A 7,547-nucleotide genomic window follows, 5' to 3' on the forward strand; every position below is an offset into this window, starting at 1 on the left:
TGATGTTCACCCAGCAGTGGGAAGGGTACACTCTTTCAGAGATATTGAGATCTGGGCAGCAGATTCCTGCAAATCTGCACCGTGTCTTGCAAGGAGGTTGTTCTACTGTTACCCATATATACACAAAGGTGCTTTTTAAAATACACACTTTACTCTGGAGTTGTGCCTTATGTTCCCAGTGGAGCCCACTGAGTCTCTGCAGAAGATGGAAGGAAGCAAGTGGCTTTGGAGAGATATCCACAGTAATGACATGTGAGATGACATAAGTATCACACAAATGTGCAGCACAGGTTAGGAATGCTACGCATGCAGCCCGTGCAGATCAGCAGACCAAAACCACTTCCTTGGGCAAGGAAGCAGTTCTTGTTTCTGCTCTGTCCCTGCTTGGCAAGCATCACAACGTGTCTTCACAGGTGAATATAGGAATAAGGCAGCACAGTGCATGAAATGACATGAAAGTGGGTGGTCAGAGACTGTGGCCATGAGTTACTAAAATGCTTGCATGGGACATGCTTCTATCCTTTGAAAATAGATGCAGGAATCTCCTTATATTTAGGGATGTCTTACATAGCCCATAATTTCCCCTAGTTAATGCCTCAGTCCTGCAATCAAGATGTCCAGGACTGCTCACCTGAAAGCAATATAGCGACATGTTCAGAGGCTGCTCAGCATGTGTTGGCCATGCACACATCTCTGCACTGGGAAATCACAGTGCAAGGCTGTCACAGGAAACCACTGGTGTGGATATGAGGAATTTCTTTTAAGATTCATCTGTGAAGTGCCAACTGCATTTCTCACTACAGAAACAGAAATAGTGGCCTATGTGACTTTAAGGGCAGCATTTGTCTTTTATCAATATGGTAAGGACTGTCTTTGAATTGTTTATGTTGCAAGAATTGTCAGAAGGTGTTCAGCCTGCATGGAGATGTTGTGTTCTCATAAAATGTGGTGAGGTCCACTATTGTTTCTGGATATCTCTGTAGTCTGAGTTCATCATTTAGCTGCCTGATCATCTGTGTGCATGATAACCTGTGCCTTTTTGAATACTGCTTTGTAGAACTGTAGCCATGCAAATGAAATGAATGGCCTTTTGTTTGTGCAACAAAGTGAGTGATGAAAAGACACATCCATTTCCTTGCTGGGAGGTTAGTGGGAGCTTAAGGCTCCACAGCTGGCTGTGGGCTGAGATTGCACCTTCGCCATTGTTACTCACAGGAGGACGGAGCCCTCCTATTACCCTGGAATGCACAGTGTGCAGGTGCTGACAAAGGCAGTTTGAGGTTCTCTCCAGCTTCAGTGTATGGTGTTGCCCCAGGGAGGCACTCCTAGGCACAGGATGTCATGAGAAGAGACCCACAGGGTTCAGATGATGTGCAGGATATCACCTTTCATGTTTCAATGGCAAGATGGAAGCACAGGAGGAGGATTAGAACAGAAAATAAATTGTTCACACTGTCTTGCTTATGTGCCTCCTCTCTTGGCTCTCCTTACAGCAAGGTCCTTCTCCAGAGCCACACCATTCTCTGGGTTTTCTGTTTAATCTGGGCCTGAAGGAAGGGGCATGGAAACACTGCCCCATCTGTGCTGTATGCAGGATGGATCTCGGGGCGTTTGGTGTGAAATGAAGTTGTGCTCAGCATTCATCTGGTGTTACAGCTGAGTGCATCCAACTCAGTTTGGGCAGCCGTGAGAGCTGATTGAGCCCACTGGGCTTCATCTGGTGAGGGGACATTACTGAAAGGATGAAAATGGGGCTTTTTAATTGCCAAGCCACTTGAATCAATAGGGAGCTCTGCATGCTACCCGGTGTGGTCTCCATGGACCCCATATGAAAGATGAAGGCAGCTGCGACCTCGTTTCACCACCCTTGCCTCAATCAATAGCTACCAGCTTTTAAAGTCCCAAAAGGTGTGATTAAGCCTCTGCTGTGTGAAGTTAGTGCTTCTTACCGTGCAGCCCATTGTCCTGAATGAAAGGACCTAAAAGCCCGTATAGTGTGAGGGTTAATGACCAGATGTCCCTGGAAGAAAGCCCATCAGCTCTGGTCCCCCGTGCCAGGAATTGCTGCAGCTGATTTTATTCCTCTTTTCATCCGTGTCTTAGCTTCAATGGACACTCCACTTGGTTGGGCAAGTACACGTGTGCAGGTCTAAATACAGGGGTGTCCTGGGAGAGGGCTGAAAGGAGAGTTGTGTTATTCATTTCTGTGATATGGAGGATGCTCTCAGTCAGTAACAGGCAGGAAACTTACACGTTCCATACCTGGGAGTAGGACAGTGCATGTTTGTAGTCCATATGCTCAGCACTTTCTCTGGACCAGTCCCTCTTATGAAGTGAGAGCTTGCCTGAATGTTGCAGGGCCAGCGAGGCTTACATCAGACCATCCCCTTGTAAGAGGGATAAGCTTTAATAATGCGTGAACGAGATAACAGTGATGTCTGTGGGAAAACAGTAAGGACACGTTTGTGGTTTGCAACAGCAGATGCATCAGCACCTTTAACAGGAAGAGAAAGGGCAGCATCATTTGCAGAAATGAATGGACAAAGCAAAAATTGCTTCATATGTGATGTATGTAAGCTGTATATTTAACAGTGCTAGTATTGATACATCATTCTCAAAGGGCCATTTCAATGTTGCTGTTTTCATGTAGAAATCCACTGGTACATACATCAACCTAACAGGGTTCTTTGAGCAGCTGGCCTTCCTGCTGCACTTTTCTTTCCCCCCTCTCTCATTATTGATCCCAGAGCTCAAGAGGCAGTGAGGACATCTCACTCCAAAGCCAATACTGGTATCTTGCTGTCCACATGGTGTATTATTGACTGCATGTCACTCCACTCAGGCAGCACAATTGGATAGGGAATTTGCTTAGCACAATCCAATTGGGGTCTGTGGTGATTGCTGGGGTGTCATTATCAGTCTTCTGGCATGTTTTGCAGTTGTTAATCAAAGCTTTTGTTTTCCTGCATCTATTTTGCATGTTAAAATTCTGGAGGCCTCTGAAAAATATGTATAAATCTGTGGCACCTTTTGCCAGCAGCAGTTTTGCTTTCAGAGGAAAAAAAGTCCTGGCTTCTCTCTCCGTAGGCTGAGCCTTTGCAAGTGAGTCTGTGTGTAAGAACAGGTCATTAAGGATTTGCTGCTCCATGCACAGAGAACGGGGCATAGATGAATCTGTTCATAATTCAGTCTGAGTGCAAGATTAGTTTCCTCTGAAATGCCATCAGAAAGCACTTGTTCACAATCTAGGTTAAAGCAAGGAAGGCTGCTGGAGGATTGACTGAAAACAACGGAGTGAAGCTGAAATTACCTGTGTTCAACAGCAGTCTAAATCTCAGCCAGATGTTTGCAGTGATAAATATGCTGTGGGAACAGAGGTCTGTACCCCTGCAGACCCTGTAGGGGGAAGAAACTGAATTGCATGTTAATTTCAGTCCACACAATGACCTCAAAATTGTCTTACTTGTATCACTGCAACAAATCTCTGCTTCTGATCATGCTAAAAGTATGCTAAACACCCGTTTTCACAGCTAGCTCATACTAAGTTTTTTTCCTACAGCCTCACTTCCTTCCCCTCAATAACATAATTGTTCTTTGAGCTCAGTACCGTGAACCAAACACTGATACAGATTAACATGAACAGCAGATGATGTGAAACAGAAAATCCAGCTAGACTCATTCAGCATAAACAAATATTTTGAGGTGCAGTGCTCAGGCAGTGATTAGTTTGCCAGCTGTAAGTAGAGCTACAGAGGAAATGAAAAGGATGGAGTTTGCTGAAAGCAGTGGTGGGAAAAATATGACATCAAGACACATTAATTCATAATGCAGCAGGGGAGGAGTGGAGTTTAGACTGGGATCTGCTGGATTTTAAGATTCTTGCCTTTTTTGAGTAGTCAGCCCATCTGTGAGATGCTTTTTGTGCTTTTAAGACAGCACAGGAGTGGAAACTTTTTTTTTCTTTTAAATAGGCAGGAGGAGGGGGGAAGGCGCTGAATTAAAACCAAGCTCTCATGAGAGGAAAATATTGTACGTACCTTTACAAAATCCTTCAGGATACAGCTGCAGATATTGAAGACAAATGGTTGCATAAAAATGCCAATAAAGATAATAATGGAAGCAAGCTATGCCTAGAGTTCACTTTAGCTTTTGGTTCTGATAGCAACAAAGATAACAGCATAATGGGGCTTATTAATGCAGCAGAAGGCAGAACTATACAACAGCTACAGGGATAAAGAGTTATTTAAAACCTCTAAGTAGTGTGTACAAAAGTCTGAGGTGGCAAATCACTGCTAAGATTGAGAAAGCAAAAACTGTACATATGAAATAATGGAAGTAGTTGGTGGCATCCCTACCTTCACTTGTAGACACTGTGAGTGGCACCTTAGAGCCCTCTCCAAAATCAGGTATCTCAGTGAGCAGTATTAGATGGAAAACAGAATGTTTGGCAGAAATACAGTTCTTTTTGCCAAGGAACACCAAATAGGCTTCAAACTCTACTGTCACTGATAGAATAGTAGCCAGGACAACGTAGTAGGTTTAGCATAGGGTTCTGACTGGAAAAGCAACCCCTAACAGAAAGCAGCCCAGTAATTTCAGCACTCAACAGTGCTAAACTAGTCCAGCTAAACTAATAGGAAGTTACTCTTCCTATTCTAGATAATGCCATGAGCTTCCATATCTGATGATACGGAAGATGTCTGCTTATGGTAAGAGCTTTTGGTGGCCTGGAGATTCTCCTAATTCCTGGAAATGAAGAAAGGATCTGAGGGAAGGAAGCCTAAACACTTCTATTGTGCCACTTCCCCTGATTTTGAAGAAACCTGGGGACACAAACAATGTGCAAAGGAATAGAAAGAATATATTTTGAGCCAGAACTTCTGGAGAGGGGAAAGAGAAGAATGAAGGATGGAACTGGTGCAAAAATTGAAACTTGGTTCACTTCTGTCAAACTTGTCACAAATTTCTTGAGTGCTAATGTGGGCATCACTCGAGTCCATGTGAGCCCTGAGCAGGACAGGCCTATTCTGTGTACAGCAAAAACCAGTGGTCACTAAGATCTGTTGAGAGCAAGGTGTGAGGCACACGTACCATTCATACAGGTCAGGGGTGAAAGCGTAGCTGGCAGCCTACAGTGATTAGGTTTAAACTGTCAACCACATGACATATGAATATCAGGGGAATATGTGACATCCCAGTGGGAAACAAACTACTGCCTTCCCTAGGATGGCTTAGAAATGGTCCCGAAGCCGTTCATGGCCTCTCCTGTACTGATATATCAGATGCTACTGAGAATCTTTCTCACACCTGCTCTTGGGACTTCAGCCTGCTCCTTTTGAACTTGCCATGGCAGCTCTCTTAGACTTTCTACCACACATACGTAAAACTCCCCACAGCCACACTGTTCTCCTCAAAACACCTAGCTGTGCTGCGGGTTCTCTGGCACACAGGGCAGTGCTGCTGCAACAGAAGGGCTGTGCCTCTGCTCCCAGTGGTCACTAGGACTCTGGGTTCTCCTGCTGTCCATTGTCTCTCAGATGCTAAAGCTATTGCAGCAGGAGCAGCTTCAGTCACACATCCATGGTACAGTGGGGCCTCTGACTGGAGGCAGCAGTGTATTACCTCTAAATAGAAAAATACCACTAAGAGAACAAAGACTTTCAGCTGAGATTAACATTTTATTGCATGGGCGGTAGGTATCAAAGAGCTTTATGGCTCTTCTGGAGGCACTTCAGTCCAGTTGGATTAAAATCAGCACAGCTGTTCCCCAACTGGTTTTAAAAACGCTTCCAGCCATCGCCACTTCCTGCTGTCGTCGTCCCTCCTCTGGAAGCTGCACCATCCTGTTCTGCTCAGCTCAGAGCCTTGCCCTTCCTTTTTCTCCCCATCTGCCTCTTAACTGGGTGCTCAGTTCAGGCCTAGCAGCTTCCATCCACATCCTCCCTGCACTCCCCAGCAGCTGCCTTCAGCACAGAACTGGAAAGCAGAAAGCAGGGCGCGGGGTTATCAGGACACAACATAAAGTTGCACCGAATGATGCTGGGAGCGTTGGACATGTTGGGCTCCTCTTGCTCTCCTGTCCCCTTGACGCTGGGCTTGCAGCAAGCTGATGCCTCACCTACCTGCAGGGCAGCAGGTCAGGTGCTGCTTTGTGGAGGTGAGGTGGTGAGGACTGCACAACGAGGGGAGCTGAGCAGCAGGCGCAGAAGCAGCGCTCAGAGTTCGTCTAAGCATCTTTGATCGCTCTCTCACACACTTCATCCAATGAGACTTGCTGCAGTCTAGTGTGGATTTTGCTCCATCTCCAGGAGGCAGATGCCATCTGCAGGAGCCATTCAAACCAGCCTCCCGGAGGCTACAATAGCTGTGGAGGGAAGATTTAATTCTAGCTGCCAAACAGGCATCAAAGAGGACACAGCCCGCATTCCTGCCTCACCTGAGAAGGAAGCACAGTCCTTGTTGTTTGCACCGGCTGCAGTGGTGGGGGACCAGACAGGCAAACTGGTTGGCTCAGGTACCACTCCAGTTTTAGGGTGTAGACTGAAGGTCTCTCCTGGTAGAGCTTTTCAGCATCTAGATGGGAAGACTGGAATCCCCCATCGGACTCCCACCTCTACATGCCTCTTGAGTTCTCCTAAATTCACAAGTCTGGGGGATTCTTACCTAGTCCCAACTTGAGGAGCGTTTGCTAAAACAGTGATATGGTGTTCTTGTCTCAGACTGATACTGGTCTCATTAGGTTCACGAGTTGGATTTTATCTTGCTAAAAACCTTATTTGGTGCAAAAAAAAAAGAAAAGAAAAAAGTCTTCAGCACACCTTAAGCATCCTTCTCTGTCCTTTGGGTTACAGTGCAGTTAATCAAATACTAAGACTGAGCAAAAAACAGAACTTGCTGCGTGCCAGGCCCCAACTCATCAGGAAACAAAATGCATGAAGTGGCTCATCCTGCCAACCTGTGAAGGTTTTGGTGGATGACTAAAGACTGTCAGGTGGGCATAAGCTGCCTTCATACTAGATGCAATCAGCAGCTAAAAAGATCTTTAATTCTGCCCATAATGCCCAGGTGCACTAGGGAATAACAGAGCCTGGTGCAGAATTGTGCAACTGCGCAATCATTCTTGCCCACTTCTTCACTAAATAGACCAAGCTCCTTTGTTGTGGATGTACAACATGTTTCCTGCTGCTGCCTCCCCAGAGGCATGGAGCTGTGGCACTGCAGCCTGGATGTGCCCAGCAGTGGCACCCAGCCCTCCTGGCTTTTTCCCTCCAGATGTGAGAAACGCAGAGTGGTACTTGCCAAATTAAGAGAACTCCTGCAGTGAGTGAGGAGGGCACACAGCGTGGCTCTCCAACACAAGTGTGAGCAGATGGCAGGTAAGCCCTCCCTTCCTGAGAAGGAAAATACTTGTTCCTGAGGTTTAGGGGGGAAAGCACTGCCAGCAGTGTCCAGGCTTGCAGAAATCCTGAGGTAGGAAAGCTGAACTGTGCCTCTCTCCACATCTTCCTGCAGCGTTCAGTAAAGAAGGCAACAGATGCCATCCATTT

The sequence above is a fragment of the Lagopus muta genome, chromosome 10, assembly GCF_023343835.1.
Source record: "Lagopus muta isolate bLagMut1 chromosome 10, bLagMut1 primary, whole genome shotgun sequence".
In the NCBI taxonomy this organism is placed as follows: domain Eukaryota; kingdom Metazoa; phylum Chordata; class Aves; order Galliformes; family Phasianidae; genus Lagopus; species Lagopus muta.